The sequence below is a fragment of the Hyperoodon ampullatus genome, assembly GCF_949752795.1.
Source record: "Hyperoodon ampullatus genome assembly, chromosome: 6".
Taxonomy (NCBI): Eukaryota; Metazoa; Chordata; class Mammalia; order Artiodactyla; family Ziphiidae; genus Hyperoodon; species Hyperoodon ampullatus.
This window is the reverse complement of record NC_136919.1, coordinates 101,591,273-101,613,101: the sequence shown is the minus strand read 5'-3', so window position 1 is coordinate 101,613,101 and position 21,829 is coordinate 101,591,273.

Below are 21,829 nucleotides of genomic sequence, written 5' to 3'. Positions count from 1 at the left end.
ATTTAGCTTTATCAATGACATGTACTTTACAAATGTTTTAGAGATCCTTAGAGTCTTTGAAAACATCCTTGTTCCTTGTTTCAGTTCCAGTTTTATGTATATTTTCTGCCTTGCACCTGATTTTTCCAACATCTGATGGATGGCCTTGGGAAACTAATTCTCATATTGATTGTTTTTGCTGATTGTCTCCACTTGTAGCTGATTTCTTCATTATTGTGTAAATTTAGATCATGAGCTCATGTTTAGCTAAACAGCTGACATTGTATCAGGCTTAAGTGTGAACGCTCGTAAGCTTCAGGAGAAAGTCGGCAAAGATTTTTTTGTGTCCCTCCGATGAGTTGCCCGCAAGGACCCCATTTTTTAGAAGTGTTGGTCCAATACTCCCTCTAGAGGCAGGGGATTCAGACAGGGCTGCTTTGCAACCCCCGATCTGGGGAAGCGGCTGTGGTCGACCTGTGGTCAGGGCAGGAGCCTCTCCGCGTTGGTCCCAGTGACCCATCTGCCTGCGAACTTCGGTCACCTGGCAGGAAGGTACGATGCCCAGTCCTATGGTTAGCTGTGCAGCGAGGTGTACTGCGAGGACACGTTCCACACACACTTCAACAAAGAGGGCGGCCTGAGTGGAAATGTGAGTGTTTGGGAAGCTGTGCAGACAAAGAAGGCGCCCTTTGGCCTGGGCCAAATGCTTGTGACACTCCCCTGGTCCTGCCGGGCTCTGAGGGCCCTGCCCTGGGCCCCCTGCTCCCCTGCCCTTTGTTCAGTCACAGCAGAGATGGCCACAACCACTCCCTCAGTGAGGGCAGTGTTCCAACCTCCTTCAGCCCCACCCCCTCTCCGCAGGTTACAATGGACTACCAATGCTGCATTCTGAAGCCAGGGCGTTCCAAGAATGCCAAGGGCAGACATGATGACCTTCAATGATTTCCTCTTCTGTCAGTTTTGGTCAACTTTAGGAGCTAGAAAATGGTCCCCTTTACAGAAATGTTCAAATTTACTGGCATTTCATATATTCTCTGCTATAACATTGTCCTGATTCTTTCTGTATATTCTTTACATATGTTTATGTTTTCCTTAATCAAAGTGTGTCTTTTAAATCTTTTCAAAGAATATTCTTTGGACTTACTAAATCACCTCAATTTTATACGTTTTCTGTTGTATTAAGTTCTGCTCATATCTTTATTTATATTTTTTCTATGTTCTCAGGGTTTGTTGTTTTGATCATCTGATGTCAATTAAAACACTTGGTTATTCATTTTAATAAACCTTTTTACTTAGAAAGATTTGAACTTTTGAAGATTCCAGTTTACTTGTAAGTTTCTAAGGGTCATGTCCTCTCCATTGTTGCTGGCCTAAGGCTTAGTTCACCATATAGCAATGTATATATTGACATATTTTCCCCTCGACTTTCTGTGATTCCCTACATCTCACCTTTCTTTGCAGACAAGCCATTTGAAATACCCTTAACTTATTTCACAGCCAATAAGTCTTTGAAATAATGTGTATTTTTTAGATAAATATTCTTATATCATTAGGCAGAAAATCTGACCTGCCATAGTTTTCAAAACAGCATAATTTCACTCTTCTCAATGATTAATCTGTTGTATTACACAACCTTTGAGTATTTAGCTTTATCAATGACATGTACTTTACAAATGTTTTAGAGATCCTATCAGTCTTAGTAATCATCTTTGTTCCTTGTTTCAGTTCCAGTTTTATGTATATTTTCTGCCTTGCCCCTGATTATTCCAACATCTGATGGATGGCCTTGGGAAACTAATTCTCATATTGATTGTTTTTGCTGATTGTCTCCCCTTGTAGCTGATTTCTTCATTATTGTGTAAATTTAGATCATGAGCTCATGTTTATCTATACAGCTGACATTGTAACAGGCTTAAGTGTGAACGCTCGTAAGCCTCAGGAGAAAGTCGGCAAAGATTTATTTGTGTCCCTCCGATGAGTTGCCCGCAAGGACCCCATTTTTTAGAAGTGTTGGTCCAATACTCCCTCTAGAGGCAGGGGATTCAGACAGGGCTGCTTTGCGGCCCCCAATCGGGGGCAGCGGCTGTGGTCGACCTGTGGTCAGGGCAGGAGCCTCTCCGCGTTGGTCCCAGGGACCCATCTGCCTGCGAACTTTGGTCACCTGGCAGGAAGGTACGATGCCCAGTCCTATGGTTAGCTGTGCAGCGAGGTGTACTGCGAGGACACGTTCCACACACACTTCAACAAAGAAGGCGGCCTGAGTGGAAAGGTGAGTGTTTGGGAAGCTGTGCGGACAAAGAAGGCGCCCTTTGGCCTGGGCCAAATGCTTGTGACACACCCCTGGGCCTGCCGGCCTCTGAGGGCCCTGCCCTGGGCCCCCTGCTCCCCTGCCCTTTGTTCAGTCACAGCAGAGATGGCCACACCCACTCCCTCAGTGAGGGCAGTGTTCCAAACTCCTTCAGCCCCGCCCCCTCTCCGCAGATTACCATGGACTACCGATGCTGCATTCTGAGGCCAGGGCGTTCCGAGAATGCCAAGGGCAGACATGATGACCTTCAATGATTTCCTCTTGTGTCAGTTTTGGTCAACTTTAGGAGCTAGGAAATGGTCCCCTTTACAGAAATGTTCAACTTTACTGGCATTTCATATATTCTCTGCTATAACATTGTTCTGATTCTTTCTGTATATTCTTTACTTATGTTTTTGTTTTCCTTAATCAAAGTGTGTCTTTTAAATCTTTTCAAAGAATATTCTTTGGACTTACTAAATCACCTCAATTTTATACGTTTTCTGTTGTATTAAGTTCTGCTCATATCTTTATTTATATTTTTTCTATGTTCTCAGGGTTTGTTGTTTTGATCATCTGATGTCAATTAAAACACTTGGTTATTCATTTTAATAAATCTTTTTACTTATAAAGATTTGAACTTTTGAAGATTCCAGCTTACTTGTAAGTTTCTAAGGGTCAGGTCCTCTCCATTGTTGCTGGCCTAAGGCTTAGTTCACCATATAGCAATGTATATATTGACATATTTTCCCCTCGACTTTCTGTGATTTCCTACATCTCACCTTTCTTTGCAGACAAGCCATTTGAAATACCCTTCACTTATTTCACAGCCAATAAGTCTTTGAAATAATGTGTATTTTTGAGAGAAATCTTCTTATATCATTAGGCAGAAAATCTGACCTGCCATAGTTTTCAAAACAGCATAATTTCACTCTTCTCAATGATTAATCTGTTGTATTACACAACCTTTGAGTATTTAGCTTTATCAATGACATGTACTTTACAAATGTTTTAGAGATCCTACCAGTCTTTGAAAACATCCTTGTTCCTTGTTCCAGTTCCAGTTTTATGTATATTTTCTGCCTTGCACTTGATTATTCCAACATGTGATGGATGGCCTTGGGAAACTAATTCTCATATTGATTGTTTTTGCTAATTGTCTCCACTTGTAGCTGATTTCTTCATTATTGTGTAAATTTAGATCATGAGCTCATGTTTAGCTAAACAGCTGACATTGTAACAGGCTTAAGTGTGAAGGCTCGTAAGCTTCAGGAGAAAGTCGGCAAAGATTTATTTCTGTCCCTCGGATGAGTTGCCCGCAAGGACCCCATTTTTTAGAAGTGTTGGTCCAATACTCCCTCTAGAGGCAGGGGATTCAGACAGGGCTGCTTTGCGGCCCCCGATCGGGGGCAGCAGCTGTGGTCGACCTGTGGTCAGGGCAGGAGCCTCTCCGCGTTGGTCCCAGGGACCCATCTGCCTGCGAACTTCAGTCACCTGGCAGGAAGGTACGATGCCCAGTCCTATGGTTAGCTGTGCAGCGAGGTGTACTGCGAGGACACGTTCCACACACACTTCAACAAAGAGGGCGGCCTGAGTGGAAAGGTGAGTGTTTGGGAAGCTGTGCGGACAAAGAAGGTGCCCTTTGGCCTGGGCCAAATGCTTGTGACACACCCCTGGGCCTGCTGGCCTCTGAGGGCACTGCCCTGGGCCCCCTGCTCCCCTGCCCTTTGTTCAGTCACAGCAGAGATGGCCACACCCACTCCCTCAGTGAGGGCAGTGTTCCAACCTCCTTCAGCCCCGCCCCCTCTCCGCAGGTTACCATGGACTACCGATGCTGCATTCTGAGGCCAGGGCGTTCCGAGAATGCCAAGGGCAGACATGATGACCTTCAATGATTTCCTCTTGTGTCAGTTTTGGTCAACTTTAGGAGCTAGGAAATGGTCCCCTTTACAGAAATGTTCAAATTTACTGGCATTTCATATATTCTCTGCTATAACATTGTCCTGATTCTTTCTGTATATTCTTTACTTATGTTTTTGTTTTCCTTAATCAAAGTGTGTCTTTTAAATCTTTTCAAAGAATATTCTTTGGACTTACTAAATCACCTCAATTTTATACGTTTTCTGTTGTATTAAGTTCTGCTCATATCTTTATTTATATTTTTTCTATGTTCTCAGGGTTTGTTGTTTTGATCATCTGATGTCAATTAATACACTTGGTTATTCATTTTAATAAATCTTTTTACTTAGAAAGATTTGAACTTTTGAAGATTCCAGCTTACTTGTAAGTTTCTAAGGGTCAGGTCCTCTCCATTGTTGATGGCCTAAGGCTTAGTTCACCATATAGCAATGTATATATTGACATATTTTCCCCTCGACTTTCTGTGATTCCCTACATCTCACCTTTCTTTTCAGACAAGCCATTTGAAATACCCTTAACTTATTTCACAGCCAATAAATCTTTGAAATAATGTGTATTTTTTAGAGAAATCTTCTTATATCATTAGGCAGAAAATCTGACCTGCCATAGTTTTCAAAACAGCATAATTTCACTCTTCTCATTGATTAATCTGTTGTATTACACAACCTTTGAGTATTTAGCTTTATCAATGACATGTACTTTACAAATGTTTTAGAGATCCTTAGAGTCTTTGAAAACATCCTTGTTCCTTGTTTCAGTTCCAGTTTTATGTATATTTTCTGCCTTGCACCTGATTATTCCAACATCTGATGGATGGCCTTGGGAAACTAATTCTCATATTGATTGTTTTTGCTGATTGTCTCCACTTGTAGCTGATTTCTTCATTATTGTGTAAATTTAGATCATGAGCTCATGTTTAGCTAAACAGCTGACATTGTAACAGGCTTAAGTGTGAACGCTCGTAAGCTTCAGGAGAAAGTCGGCAAAGATTTATTTGTGTCCCTCCGATGAGTTGCCCGCAAGGACCCCATTTTTTAGAAGTGTTGGTCCAACACTCCCTCTAGAGGCAGGGGATTCAGACAGGGCTGCTTTGCGGCCCCCGATCTGGGGCAGCGGCTGTGGTCGACCTCTGGTCAGGGCAGGAGCCTCTCCGCGTTTGTCCCAGGGACCCATCTGCCTGCGAACTTCGGGCACCTGGCAGGAAGGTACGATGCCCAGTCCTATGGTTAGCTGTGCAGCGAGGTGTACTGCGAGGACACGTTCCACACACACTTCAACAAGGAGGGCGGCCTGAGTGGAAAGGTGAGTGTTTGGGAAGCTGTGCAGACAAAGAAGTCGCCCTTTGGCCTGGAAGAAATTCTTGTGACACAACCCTGGGCATCCCGGCCTCTGAGGGCCCTGCCCTGGGCCCCCTGCTCCCCTGCCCTTTGTTCAGTCACAGCAGAGATGGCCACACCCACTCCCTCAGTGAGGGCAGTGTTCCAACCTCCTTCAGCCCCGCCCCCTCTCCGCATGTTACCATGGACTACCGATGCTGCATTCTGAGGCCAGGGCGTTCCGAGAATGCCAAGGGCAGACATGATGACCTTCAATGATTTCCTCTTGTGTCAGTTTTGGTCAACTTCAGGAGCTAGGAAATGGTCCCCTTTACAGAAATGTTCAAATTTACTGGCATTTCATATATTCTCTGCTATAAAATTGTCCTGATTCTTTCTGTATATTCTTTACTTATGTTTTTGTTTTCCTTAATCAAAGTGTGTCTTTTAAATCTTTTCAAAGAATATTCTTTGGACTTACTAAATCACCTCAATTTTATACGTTTTCTGTTGTATTAAGTTCTGCTCATATCTTTATTTATATTTTTTCTATGTTCTCAGGGTTTGTTGTTTTGATCATCTGATGTCAATTAAAACACTTGGTTATTCATTTTAATAAATCTTTTTACTTAGAAAGATTTGAACTTTTGAAGATTCCAGGTTGCTTGTAAGTTACTAAGGGTCAGGTCCTCTCCATTGTTGCTGGCCTAAGGCTTAGTTCACCATATAGCAATGTATATATTGACATATTTTCCCCTCGACTTTCTGTGATTCCCTACATCTCACCTTTCTTTGCAGACAAGCCATTTGAAATACCCTTAACTTATTTCACAGCCAATAAGTCTTTGAAATAATGTGTATTTTTGAGAGAAATCTTCTTATATCATTAGGCAGAAAATCTGACCTGCCATAGTTTTCAAAACAGCATAATTTCACTCTTCTCAATGATTAATCTGTTGTATTACACAACCTTTGAGTATTTAGCTTTATCAATGACATGTACTTTACAAATGTGCTTTACAAATGTACTTTACAAATGTTTTAGAAATCCTACCAGTCTTTGAAAACATCCTTGTTCCTTGTTTCAGTTCCAGTTTTATGTATATTTTCTGCCTTGCACCTGATTATTTAAACATCTGATGGATGGCCTTGGGAAACTAATTCTCATATTGATTGTTTTTGCTGATTGTCTCCACTTGTAGCTGATTTCTTCATTATTGTGTAAATTTAGATCATGAGCTCATGTTTAGCTAAACAGCTGACATTGTAACAAGCTTAAGTGTGAATGCTCATAAGCTTCAGGAGAAAGTCGGCAAAGATTTATTTGTGTCCCTCCGATGAGTTGCCCGCAAGGACCCCATTTTTTAGAAGTGTTGGTCCAACACTCCCTCTAGAGGCAGGGGATTCAGACAGGGCTGCTTTACGGCCCCCGATCTGGGGCAGCGGCTGTGGTCGACCTCTGGTCAGGGCAGGAGCCTCTCCGCGTTTGTCCCAGGGACCCATCTGCCTGAGAACTTCGGGCACCTGGCAGGAAGGTACGATGCCCAGTCCTATGGTTAGCTGTGCAGCGAGGTGTACTGCGAGGACACGTTCCACACACACTTCAACAAAGAGGGCGGCCTGAGTGGAAAGGTGAGTGTTTGGGAAGCTGTGCAGACAAAGAAGTCGCCCTTTGGCCTGGGCGAAATGCTTGTGACACAACCCTGGGCCTCCCGGCCTCTGAGGGCCCTGCCCTGGGCCCCCTGCTCCCCTGCCCTTTGTTCAGTCACAGCAGAGATGGCCACACCCACTCCCTCAGTGAGGGCAGTGTTCCAACCTCCTTCAGCCCCGCCCCCTCTCCGCAGGTTACCATGGACTACCGATGCTGCATTCTGAGGCCAGGGCGTTCCGAGAATGCCAAGGGCAGACATGATGACCTTCAATGATTTCCTCTTGTGTCAGTTTTGGTCAACTTCAGGAGCTAGGAAATGGTCCCCTTTACAGAAATGTTCAAATTTACTGGCATTTCATATATTCTCTGCTATAACATTGTCCTGATTCTTTCTGTATATTCTTTACTTATGTTTTTGTTTTCCTTAATCAAAGTGTGTCTTTTAAATCTTTTCAAAGAATATTCTTTGGACTTACTAAATCACCTCAATTTTATACGTTTTCTGTTGTATTAAGTTCTGCTCATATCTTTATTTATATTTTTTCTATGTTCTCAGGGTTTGTTGTTTTGATCATCTGATGTCAATTAAAACACTTGGTTATTCATTTTAATAAATCTTTTTACTTATAAAGATTTGAACTTTTGAAGATTCCAGCTTACTTGTAAGTTTCTAAGGGTCAGGTCCTCTCCATTGTTGCTGGCCTAAGGCTTAGTTCACCATATAGCAATGTATATATTGACATATTTTCCCCTCAACTTTCTGTGATTCCCTACATCTCACCTTTCTTTGCAGACAAGACATTTGAAATACCCTTAACTTATTTCACACCCAATAAGTCTTTGAAATAATGTGTATTTTTGAGAGAAATCTTCTTATATCATTAGGCAGAAAATCTGACCTGCCATAGTTTTCAAAACAGCATAATTTCACTCTTCTCAATGATTAATCTGTTGTATTACACAACCTTTGAGTATTTAGCTTTATCAATGACATGTACTTTACAAATGTTTTAGAGATCCTACCAGTCTTTGAAAACATCCTTGTTGCTTGTTTCAGTTCCAGTTTTATGTATATTTTCTGCCTTGCCCCTGATTATTCCAACATCTGATGGATGGCCTTGGGAAACTAATTCTCATATTGATTGTTTTTGCTGATTGTCTCCACTTGTAGCTGATTTCTTCATTATTGTGTAAATTTAGATCATGAGCTCATGTTTAGCTAAACAGCTGACATTGTAAAAGGTTTAAGTGTGAACGCTCGTAAGCTTCAGGAGAAAGTCGGCAAAGATTTATTTGTGTCCCTCCGATGAGTTGCCCGCAAGGGCCCCATTTTTTAGAAGTGTTGGTCCAAAACACCCTCTAGAGGCAGGGGATTCAGACAGGGATGATTTGTGGTCCCCGATCTGGGGCAGCGACTGTGGTCGACAGGTGGTCAGGGCAGGAGCCTCTCCGTGTTGGTCCCAGGGACCCATCTGCCTGCGAACTTCGGTCACCTGGCAGGAAGGTACGATGCCCAGTCCTATGGTTAGCTGTGCAGCGAGGTGTACTGCGAGGACATGTTCCACACACACTTCAACAAAGAGGGCGGCCTGAGTGGAAAGGTGAGTGTTTGGGAAGCTGTTCAGACAAAGAAGGTGCCCTTTGGCCTGGGCCAAATGCTTGTGACACACCCCTGGGCCTGCCGGCATCTGAGGGCCCTGCCCTGGGTCCCCTGCTCCCCTGCCCTTTGTTCAGTCACAGCAGAGATGGCCACACTCACTCCCTCAGTGAGGGCAGTGTTCCTACCTCCTTCAGCCCCGCCCCCTCTCCGCAGGTTACCATGGACTACCGATGCTGCATTCTGAGGCCAGGGCGTTCCGAGAATGCCAAGGGCAGACATGATGACCTTCAATGATTTCCTCTTGTGTCAGTTTTGGTCAACCATAGGAGCTAGGAAATGGTCCCCTTTACAGAAATGTTCAAATTTACTGGCATTTCATATATTCTCTGCTATAATATTGTCCTGATTCTTTCTGTATATTCTTTAATTATGTTTTTGTTTTCCTTAATCAAAGTGTGTCTTTTAAATCTTTTCAAAGAATATTCTTTGGACTTACTAAATCACCTCAATTTTATACGTTTTCTGTTGTATTAAGTTCTGCTCATATCTTTATTTATATTTTTTCTATGTTCTCAGGGTTTGTTGTTTTGATCATCTGATGTCAATTAAAACACTTGGTTATTCATTTTAATAAATCTTTTTACTTATAAAGATTTGAACTTTTGAAGATTCCAGCTTACTTGTAAGTTTCTAAGGGTCAGGTCCTCTCCATTGTTGCTGGCCTAAGGCTTAGTTCACCGTATAGCAATGTATATATTGACATATTTTCCCCTCGACTTTCTGTGATTCCCTACATCTCACCTTTCTTTGCAGACAAGCCATTTGAAATACACTTAACTTATTTCACAGCCAATAAGTCTTTGAAATAATGTGTATTTTTGAGAGAAATCTTCTTATATCATTAGCCAGAAAATCTGACCTGCCATAGTTTTCAAAACAGCATAATTTCACTCTTCTCAATGATTAATCTGTTGTATTACACAACCTTTGAGTATTTAGCTTTATCAATGACATGTACTTTACAAATGTTTTAGAGATCCTACCAGTCTTTGAAAACATCCTTGTTCCTTGTTCCAGTTCCAGTTTTATGTATATATTCTGCCTTGCACCTGATTATTCCAACATCTGATGGGTGGCCTTGGGAAACTAATTCTCATATTGATTGTTTTTGCTGATTGTCTCCCCTTGTAGCTGATTTCTTCATTATTGTGTAAATTTAGATCATGAGCTCATGTTTAGCTAAACAGCTGACATTGTAAAAGGCTTAAGTGTGAACGCTCGTAAGCTTCAGGAGAAAGTCGGCAAAGATTTTTTTGTGTCCCTCCGATGAGTTGCCCGCAAGGACCCCATTTTTTAGAAGTGTTGGTCCAATACTCCCTCTAGAGGCAGGGGATTCAGACAGGGCTGCTTTGCAACCCCCGATCTGGGGCAGCGGCTGTGGTCGACCTGTGGTCAGGGCAGGAGCCTCTCCGCGTTGGTCCCAGTGACCCATCTGCCTGCGAACTTCGGTCACCTGGCAGGAAGGTATGATGCCCAGTCCTATGGTTAGCTGTGCAGCGAGGTGTACTGCGAGGACACGTTCCACACACACTTCAACAAAGAGGGCGGCCTGAGTGGAAATGTGAGTGTTTGGGAAGCTGTGCAGACAAAGAAGGCGCCCTTTGGCCTGGGCCAAATGCTTGTGACACTCCCCTGGTCCTGCCGGGCTCTGAGGGCCCTGCCCTGGGCCCCCTGCTCCCCTGCCCTTTGTTCAGTCACAGCAGAGATGGCCACACCCACTCCCTCAGTGAGGGCAGTGTTCCAACCTCCTTCAGCCCCACCCTCTCTCCGCAGGTTACCATGGACTACCGATGCTGCATTCTGAGGCCAGGGCGTTCCGAGAATGCCAAGGGCAGACATGATGACCTTCAATGATTTCCTCTTGTGTCAGTTTTGATCAACTTTAGGAGCTAGGAAATGGTCCCCTTTACAGAAATGTTCAAATTTACTGGCATTTCATATATTCTCTGCTATAACATTGTACTGATTCTTTCTGTATATTCTTTACATATGTTTATGTTTTCCTTAATCAAAGTGTGTCTTTTAAATCTTTTCAAAGAATATTCTTTGGACTTACTAAATCACCTCAATTTTATACGTTTTCTGTTGTATTAAGTTCTGCTCATATCTTTATTTATATTTTTCCTATGTTCTCAGGGTTTGTTGTTTTGATCATCTGATGTCAATTAAAACACTTGGTTATTCATTTTAATAAACCTTTTTACTTAGAAAGATTTGAACTTTTGAAGATTCCAGCTTACTTGTAAGTTTCTAAGGGTCAGGTCCTCTGCATTGTTGCTGGCCTAAGGCTTAGTTCACCATATAGCAATGTATATATTGACATATTTTCCCCTCGACTTTCTGTGATTCCCTACATCTCACCTTTCTTTGCAGACAAGCCATTTGAAATACCCTTAACTTATTTCACAGCCAATAAGTCTTTGAAATAATGTGTATTTTTGAGAGAAATCTTCTTATATCATTAGGCAGAAAATCTGACCTGCCATAGTTTTCAAAACAGCATAATTTCACTCTTCTCAATGATTAATCTGTTGTATTACACAACCTTTGAGTATTTAGCTTTATCAATGACATGTACTTTACAAATGTTTTAGAGATCCTACCAGTCTTTGAAAACATCCTTGTTCCTTGTTCCAGTTCCAGTTTTATGTATATATTCTGCCTTGCACCTGATTATTCCAACATCTGATGGGTGGCCTTGGGAAACTAATTCTCATATTGATTGTTTTTGCTGATTGTCTCCCCTTGTAGCTGATTTCTTCATTATTGTGTAAATTTAGATCATGAGCTCATGTTTAGCTAAACAGCTGACATTGTAAAAGGCTTAAGTGTGAACGCTCGTAAGCTTCAGGAGAAAGTCGGCAAAGATTTTTTTGTGTCCCTCCGATGAGTTGCCCGCAAGGACCCCATTTTTTAGAAGTGTTGGTCCAATACTCCCTCTAGAGGCAGGGGATTCAGACAGGGCTGCTTTGCAACCCCCGATCTGGGGCAGCGGCTGTGGTCGACCTGTGGTCAGGGCAGGAGCCTCTCCACGTTGGTCCCAGTGACCCATCTGCCTGCGAACTTCGGTCACCTGGCAGGAAGGTACGATGCCCAGTCCTATGGTTAGCTGTGCAGCGAGGTGTACTGCGAGGACACGTTCCACACACACTTCAACAAAGAGGGCGGCCTGAGTGGAAATGTGAGTGTTTGGCAAGCTGTGCAGACAAAGAAGGCGCCCTTTGGCCTGGGCCAAAGGCTTGTGACACTCCCCTGGTCCTGCCGGGCTCTGAGGGCCCTGCCCTGGGCCCCCTGCTCCCCTGCCCTTTGTTCAGTCACAGCAGAGATGGCCACACCCACTCCCTCAGTGAGGGCAGTGTTCCAACCTCCTTCAGCCCCGACCCCTCTCCGCAGGTTACCATGGACTACCGATGCTGCATTCTGAGGCCAGGGCGTTCCGAGAATGCCAAGGGCAGACATGATGACCTTCAATGATTTCCTCTTGTGTCAGTTTTGGTCAACTTTAGGAGCTAGGAAATGGTCCCCTTTACAGAAATGTTCAAATTTACTGGCATTTCATATATTTTCTGCTATAACATTGTCCTGATTCTTTCTGTATATTCTTTACTTATGTTTTTGTTTTCCTTAATCAAAGTGTGTCTTTTAAATCTTTTCAAAGAATATTCTTTGGACTTACTAAATCACCTCAATTTTATACGTTTTCTGTTGTATTAAGTTCTGCTCATATCTTTATTTATATTTTTTCTATGTTCTCAGGGTTTGTTGTTTTGATCATCTGATGTCAATTAAAACACTTGGTTATTCATTTTAATAAATCTTTTTACTTATAAAGATTTGAACTTTTGAAGATTCCAGCTTACTTGTAAGTTTCTAAGGGTCAGGTCCTCTCCATTGTTGCTGGCCTAAGGCTTAGTTCACCATATAGCAATGTATATATTGACATATTTTCCCCTCGACTTTCTGTGATTCCCTACATCTCACCTTTCTTTGCAGACAAGCCATTTGAAATACCCTTAACTTATTTCACAGCCAATAAGTCTTTGAAATAATGTGTATTTTTGAGAGAAATCTTCTTATATCATTAGGCAGAAAATCTGACCTGCCATAGTTTTCAAAACAGCATAATTTCACTGTTCTCAATGATTAGTCTGTTGTATTACACAACCTTTGAGTATTTAGCTTTATCAATGACATGTACTTTACAAATGTTTTAGAGATCCTACCAGTCTTTGAAAACATCCTTGTTCCTTGTTCCAGTTCCAGTTTTATGTATATATTCTGCCTTTCACCTGATTATTCCAACATCTGATGGGTGGCCTTGGGAAACTAATTCTCATATTGATTGTTTTTGCTGATTGTCTCCCCTTGTAGCTGATTTCTTCATTATTGTGTAAATTTAGATCATGAGCTCATGTTTAGCTAAACAGCTGACATTGTAAAAGGCTTAAGTGTGAACGCTCGTAAGCTTCAGGAGAAAGTCGGCAAAGATTTTTTTGTGTCCCTCCGATGAGTTGCCCGCAAGGACCCCATTTTTTAGAAGTGTTGGTCCAATACTCCCTCTAGAGGCAGGGGATTCAGACAGGGCTGCTTTGCAACCCCCGATCTGGGGCAGCGGCTGTGGTCGACCTGTGGTCAGGGCAGGAGCCTCTCCGCGTTGGTCCCAGTGACCCATCTGCCTGCGAACTTCGGTCACCTGGCAGGAAGGTACGATGCCCAGTCCTATGGTTAGCTGTGCAGCGAGGTGTACTGCGAGGACACGTTCCACACACACTTCAACAAAGAGGGCGGCCTGAGTGGAAATGTGAGTGTTTGGGAAGCTGTGCAGACAAAGAAGGCGCCCTTTGGCCTGGGCCAAATGCTTGTGACACTCCCCTGGTCCTGCCGGGCTCTGAGGGCCCTGCCCTGGGCCCCCTGCTCCCCTGCCCTTTGTTCAGTCACAGCAGAGATGGCCACACCCACTCCCTCAGTGAGGACAGTGTTCCAACCTCCTTCAGCCCCGCCCCCTCTCCGCAGGTTACCATGGACTACCGATGCTGCATTCTGAGGCCAGGGCGTTCCGAGAATGCCAAGGGCAGACATGATGACCTTCAATGATTTCCTCTTGTGTCAGTTTTGGTCAACTTTAGGAGCTAGGAAATGGTCCCCTTTACAGAAATGTTCAAATTTACTGGCATTTCATATATTCTCTGCTATAACATTGTCCTGATTCTTTCTGTATATTCTTTACATATGTTTATGTTTTCCTTAATCAAAGTGTGTCTTTTAAATCTTTTCAAAGAATATTCTTTGGACTTACTAAATCACCTCAATTTTATACGTTTTCTGTTGTATTAAGTTCTGCTCATATCTTTATTTATATTTTTTCTATGTTCTCAGGGTTTGTTGTTTGGATCATCTGATGTCAATTAAAACACTTGGTTATTCATTTTAATAAATCTTTTTACTTATAAAGATTTGAACTTTTGAAGATTCCAGCTTACTTGTAAGTTTCTAAGGGTCAGGTCCTCTCCATTGTTGCTGGCCTAAGGCTTAGTTCACCATATAGCAATGTATATATTGACATATTTTCCAGTCGACTTTCTGTGATTCCCTACATCTCACCTTTCTTTGCAGACAAGCCATTTGAAATACCCTTCACTTATTTCACAGCCAATAAGTCTTTGAAATAATGTGTATTTTTGAGAGAAATCTTCTTATATCATTAGGCAGAAAATCTGACCTGCCATAGTTTTCAAAACAGCATAATTTCACTCTTCTCAATGATTAATCTGTTGTATTACACAACCTTGGGTATTTAGCTTTATCAATGACATGAACTTTACAAATGTTTTAGAGATCCTACCAGTCTTTGAAAACATCCTTGTTGCTTGTTTCAGTTCCAGTTTTATGTATATTTTCTGCCTTGCACCTGATTATTCCAACATCTGATGGATGGCCTTGGGAAACTAATTCTCATATTGATTGTTTTTGCTGATTGTCTCCACTTGTAGCTGATTTCTTCATTATTGTGTAAATTTAGATCATGAGCTCATGTTTAGCTATACAGCTGACATTGTAACAGGCTTAAGTGTGAACGCTCGTAAGCTTCAGGAGAAAGTCGGCAAAGATTTATTTGTGTCCCTCCGATGAGTTGCCCGCAAGGACCCCATTTTTTAGAAGTGTTGGTCCAATACTCCCTCTAGAGGCAGGGGATTCAGACAGGGCTGCTTTGCGGCCCCCGATCGGGGGCAGCGGCTGTGGTCGACCTGCGGTCAGGGCAGGAGCCTCTCCGCGTTGGTCCCAGGGACCCATCTGCCTGCGAACTTCGGTCACCTGGCAGGAAGGTACGATGCCCAGTCCTATGGTTAGCTGTGCAGCGAGGTGTACTGCGAGGACACGTTCCACACACACTTCAACAAAGAGGGCGGCCTGAGTGGAAAGGTGAGTGTTTGGGAAGCTGTGCGGACAAAGAAGGCGCCCTTTGGCCTGGGCCAAATGCTTGTGACACACCCCTGGGCCTGCCAGACTCTGAGGGCCCTGCCCTGGGCCCCCTGCTCCCCTGCCCTTTGTTCAGTCACAGCAGAGATGGCCACACCCACTCCCTCAGTGAGGGCAGTGTTCCAACCTCCTTCAGCCCCGCCCCCTCTCCGCAGGTTACCATGGACTACCGATGCTGCATTCTGAGGCCAGGGCGTTCCGAGAATGCCAAGGGCAGACATGATGACCTTCAATGATTTCCTCTTGTGTCAGTTTTGGTCAACCATAGGAGCTAGGAAATGGTCCCCTTTACAGAAATGTTCAAATTTACTGGCATTTCATATATTCTCTGCTATAATATTGTCCTGATTCTTTCTGTATATTCTTTAATTATGTTTTTGTTTTCCTTAATCAAAGTGTGTCTTTTAAATCTTTTCAAAGAATATTCTTTGGACTTACTAAATCACCTCAATTTTATACGTTTTCTGTTGTATTAAGTTCTGCTCATATCTTTATTTATATTTTTTCTATGTTCTCAGGGTTTGTTGTTTTGATCATCTGATGTCAATTAAAACACTTGGTTATTCATTTTAATAAATCTTTTTACTTATAAAGATTTGAACTTTTGAAGATTCCAGCTTACTTGTAAGTTTCTAAGGGTCAGGTCCTCTCCATTGTTGCTGGCCTAAGGCTTAGTTCACCATATAGCAATGTATATATTGACATATTTTCCCCTCGACTTTCTGTGATTCCCTACATCTCACCTTTCTTTGCAGACAAGCCATTTGAAATACCCTTCACTTATTTCACAGCCAATAAGTCATTGAAATAATGTGTATTTTTGAGAGAAATCTTCTTATATCATTAGGCAGAAAATCTGACCTGCCATAGTTTTCAAAACAGCATAATTTCACTCTTCTCAATGATTAATCTGTTGTATTACACAACCTTTGAGTATTTAGCTTTATCAATGACATGTACTTTACAAATGTTTTAGAGATCCTACCAGTCTTTGAAAACATCCTTGTTCCTTGTTCCAGTTCCAGTTTTATGTATATATTCTGCCTTGCACCTGATTATTCCAACATCTGATGGGTGGCCTTGGGAAACTAATTCTCATATTGATTGTTTTTGCTGATTGTCTCCCCTTGTAGCTGATTTCTTCATTATTGTGTAAATTTAGATCATGAGCTCATGTTTAGCTAAACAGCTGACATTGTAAAAGGCTTAAGTGTGAACGCTCGTAAGCTTCAGGAGAAAGTCGGCAAAGATTTTTTTGTGTCCCTCCGATGAGTTGCCCGCAAGGACCCCATTTTTTAGAAGTGTTGGTCCAATACTCCCTCTAGAGGCAGGGGATTCAGACAGGGCTGCTTTGCAACCCCCGATCTGGGGCAGCGGCTGTGGTCGACCTGTGGTCAGGGCAGGAGCCTCTCCGCGTTGGTCCCAGTGACCCATCTGCCTGCGAACTTCGGTCACCTGGCAGGAAGGTATGATGCCCAGTCCTATGGTTAGCTGTGCAGCGAGGTGTACTGCGAGGACACGTTCCACACACACTTCAACAAAGAGGGCGGCCTGAGTGGAAATGTGAGTGTTTGGGAAGCTGTGCAGACAAAGAAGGCGCCCTTTGGCCTGGGCCAAATGCTTGTGACACTCCCCTGGTCCTGCCGGGCTCTGAGGGCCCTGCCCTGGGCCCCCTGCTCCCCTGCCCTTTGTTCAGTCACAGCAGAGATGGCCACACCCACTCCCTCAGTGAGGGCAGTGTTCCAACCTCCTTCAGCCCCACCCTCTCTCCGCAGGTTACCATGGACTACCGATGCTGCATTCTGAGGCCAGGGCGTTCCGAGAATGCCAAGGGCAGACATGATGACCTTCAATGATTTCCTCTTGTGTCAGTTTTGATCAACTTTAGGAGCTAGGAAATGGTCCCCTTTACAGAAATGTTCAAATTTACTGGCATTTCATATATTCTCTGCTATAACATTGTACTGATTCTTTCTGTATATTCTTTACATATGTTTATGTTTTCCTTAATCAAAGTGTGTCTTTTAAATCTTTTCAAAGAATATTCTTTGGACTTACTAAATCACCTCAATTTTATACGTTTTCTGTTGTATTAAGTTCTGCTCATATCTTTATTTATATTTTTCCTATGTTCTCAGGGTTTGTTGTTTTGATCATCTGATGTCAATTAAAACACTTGGTTATTCATTTTAATAAACCTTTTTACTTAGAAAGATTTGAACTTTTGAAGATTCCAGCTTACTTGTAAGTTTCTAAGGGTCAGGTCCTCTGCATTGTTGCTGGCCTAAGGCTTAGTTCACCATATAGCAATGTATATATTGACATATTTTCCCCTCGACTTTCTGTGATTCCCTACATCTCACCTTTCTTTGCAGACAAGCCATTTGAAATACCCTTAACTTATTTCACAGCCAATAAGTCTTTGAAATAATGTGTATTTTGAGAGAAAACTTCTTATATCATTAGGCAGAAAATCTGACCTGCCATAGTTTTCAAAACAGCATAATTTCACTCTTCTCAATGATTAATCTGTTGTATTACACAACCTTTGAGTATTTAGCTTTATCAATGACATGTACTTTACAAATGTTTTAGAGATCCTACCAGTCTTAGTAAACATCCTGGTTCCTTGTTTCAGTTCCAGTTTTATGTATATTTTCTGCCTTGCACCTGATTATTCCAACATCTGATGGATGGCCTTGGGAAACTAATTCTCATATTGATTGTTTTTGCTGATTGTCTCCACTTGTAGCTGATTTCTTCATTATTGTGTAAATTTAGATCATGAGCTCATGTTTAGCTAAACAGCTGACATTGTATCAGGCTTAAGTGTGAACGCTCGTAAGCTCCAGGAGAAAGTCGGCAACGATTTATTTGTGTCCCTCCGATGAGTTGCCCGCAAGGACCCCATTTTTTAGAAGTGTTGGTCCAATACTCCCTCTAGAGGCAGGGGATTCAGACAGGGCTGCTTTGCTGCCCCCGATCGGGGGCAGCGGCTGTGGTCGACCTGTGGTCAGGGCAGGAGCCTCTCCGCGTTGGTCCCAGGGACCCATCTGCCTGCGAACTTCAGTCACCCGGCAGGAAGGTACGATGCCCAGTCCTATGGTTAGCTGTGCAGCGAGGTGTACTGCGAGGACACGTTCCACACACACTTCAACAAAGAGGGCGGCCTGAGTGGAAATGTGAGTGTTTGGGAAGCTGTGCGGACAAAGAAGGTGCCCTTTGGCCTGGGCCAAATGCTTGTGACACACCCCTGGGCCTGCTGGCCTCTGAGGGCACTGCCCTGGGCCCACTGCTTCCCTGCCCTTTGTTCAGTCACAGCAGAGATGGCCACACCCACTCCCTCAGTGAGGGCAGTGTTCCAACCTCCTTCAGCCCCACCCCCTCTCTGCAGGTTACCATGGACTACCGATGCTGCATTCTGAGGCCAGGGCGTTCCGAGAATGCCAAGGGCAGACATGATGACCTTCAATGATTTCCTCTTGTGTCAGTTTTGGTCAACTTTAGGAGCTAGGAAATGGTCCCCTTTACAGAAATGTTCAAATTTACTGGCATTTCTTATATTCTCTGCTATAACATTGTCCTGATTCTTTCTGTATATTCTTTACTTATGTTTTTGTTTTCCTTAATCAAAGTGTGTCTTTTAAATCTTTTCAAAGAATATTCTTTGGACTTACTAAATCACCTCAATTTTATACGTTTTCTGTTGTATTAAGTTCTGCTCATATCTTTATTTATATTTTTTCTATGTTCTCAGGGTTTGTTGTTTTGATCATCTGATGTCAATTAAAACACTTGGTTATTCATTTTAATAAATCTTTTTACTTATAAAGATTTGAACTTTTGAAGATTCCAGCTTACTTGTAAGTTTCTAAGGGTCAGGTCCTCTCCATTGTTGCTGGCCTAAGGCTTAGTTCACCATATAGCAATGTATATATTGACATATTTTCCCGTCGACTTTCTGTGATTCCCTACATCTCACCTTTCTTTGCAGACAAGCCATTTGAAATACCCTTAACTTATTTCACAGCCAATAAGTCTTTGAAATAATGTGTATTTTTGAGAGAAATCTTCTTATATCATTAGGCAGAAAATCTGACCTGCCATAGTTTTCAAAACAGCATAATTTCACTCTTCTCAATGATTAATCTGTTGTATTACACAACCTTTGAGTATTTAGCTTTATCAATGACATGTACTTTACAAATGTTTTAGAGATCCTACCAGTCTTTGAAAACATCCTTGTTCCTTGTTCCAGTTCCAGTTTTATGTATATATTCTGCCTTGCACCTGATTATTCCAACATCTGATGGGTGGCCTTGGGAAACTAATTCTCATATTGATTGTTTTTGCTGATTGTCTCCCCTTGTAGCTGATTTCTTCATTATTGTGTAAATTTAGATCATGAGCTCATGTTTAGCTAAACAGCTGACATTGTAAAAGGCTTAAGTGTGAACGCTCGTAAGCTTCAGGAGAAAGTCGGCAAAGATTTTTTTGTGTCCCTCCGATGAGTTGCCCGCAAGGACCCCATTTTTTAGAAGTGTTGGTCCAATACTCCCTCTAGAGGCAGGGGATTCAGACAGGGCTGCTTTGCAACCCCCGATCTGGGGCAGCGGCTGTGGTCGACCTGTGGTCAGGGCAGGAGCCTCTCCACGTTGGTCCCAGTGACCCATCTGCCTGCGAACTTCGGTCACCTGGCAGGAAGGTACGATGCCCAGTCCTATGGTTAGCTGTGCAGCGAGGTGTACTGCGAGGACACGTTCCACACACACTTCAACAAAGAGGGCGGCCTGAGTGGAAATGTGAGTGTTTGGCAAGCTGTGCAGACAAAGAAGGCGCCCTTTGGCCTGGGCCAAAGGCTTGTGACACTCCCCTGGTCCTGCCGGGCTCTGAGGGCCCTGCCCTGGGCCCCCTGCTCCCCTGCCCTTTGTTCAGTCACAGCAGAGATGGCCACACCCACTCCCTCAGTGAGGGCAGTGTTCCAACCTCCTTCAGCCCCGACCCCTCTCCGCAGGTTACCATGGACTACCGATGCTGCATTCTGAGGCCAGGGCGTTCCGAGAATGCCAAGGGCAGACATGATGACCTTCAATGATTTCCTCTTGTGTCAGTTTTGGTCAACTTTAGGAGCTAGGAAATGGTCCCCTTTACAGAAATGTTCAAATTTACTGGCATTTCATATATTTTCTGCTATAACATTGTCCTGATTCTTTCTGTATATTCTTTACTTATGTTTTTGTTTTCCTTAATCAAAGTGTGTCTTTTAAATCTTTTCAAAGAATATTCTTTGGACTTACTAAATCACCTCAATTTTATACGTTTTCTGTTGTATTAAGTTCTGCTCATATCTTTATTTATATTTTTTCTATGTTCTCAGGGTTTGTTGTTTGGATCATCTGATGTCAATTAAAACACTTGGTTATTCATTTTAATAAATCTTTTTACTTATAAAGATTTGAACTTTTGAAGATTCCAGCTTACTTGTAAGTTTCTAAGGGTCAGGTCCTCTCCATTGTTGCTGGCCTAAGGCTTAGTTCACCATATAGCAATGTATATATTGACATATTTTCCCCTCGACTTTCTGTGATTCCCTACATCTCACCTTTCTTTGCAGACAAGCCATTTGAAATACCCTTCACTTATTTCACAGCCAATAAGTCTTTGAAATAATGTGTATTTTTGAGAGAAATCTTCTTATATCATTAGGCAGAAAATCTGACCTGCCATAGTTTTCAAAACAGCATAATTTCACTCTTCTCAATGATTAGTCTGTTGTATTACACAACCTTTGAGTATTTAGCTTTATCAATGACATGTACTTTACAAATGTTTTAGAGATCCTACCAGTCTTTGAAAACATCCTTGTTCCTTGTTCCAGTTCCAGTTTTATGTATATATTCTGCCTTGCACCTGATTATTCCAACATCTGATGGGTGGCCTTGGGAAACTAATTCTCATATTGATTGTTTTTGCTGATTGTCTCCCCTTGTAGCTGATTTCTTCATTATTGTGTAAATTTAGATCATGAGCTCATGTTTAGCTAAACAGCTGACATTGTAAAAGGCTTAAGTGTGAACGCTCGTAAGCTTCAGGAGAAAGTCGGCAAAGATTTTTTTGTGTCCCTCTGATGAGTTGCCCGCAAGGACCCCATTTTTTAGAAGTGTTGGTCCAATACTCCCTCTAGAGGCAGGGGATTCAGACAGGGCTGCTTTGCAACCCCCGATCTGGGGCAGCGGCTGTGGTCGACCTGTGGTCAGGGCAGGAGCCTCTCCGCGTTGGTCCCAGTGACCCATCTGCCTGCGAACTTCGGTCACCTGGCAGGAAGGTACGATGCCCAGTCCTATGGTTAGCTGTGCAGCGAGGTGTACTGCGAGGACACGTTCCACACACACTTCAACAAAGAGGGCGGCCTGAGTGGAAATGTGAGTGTTTGGGAAGCTGTGCAGACAAAGAAGGCGCCCTTTGGCCTGGGCCAAATGCTTGTGACACTCCCCTGGTCCTGCCGGGCTCTGAGGGCCCTGCCCTGGGCCACCTGCTCC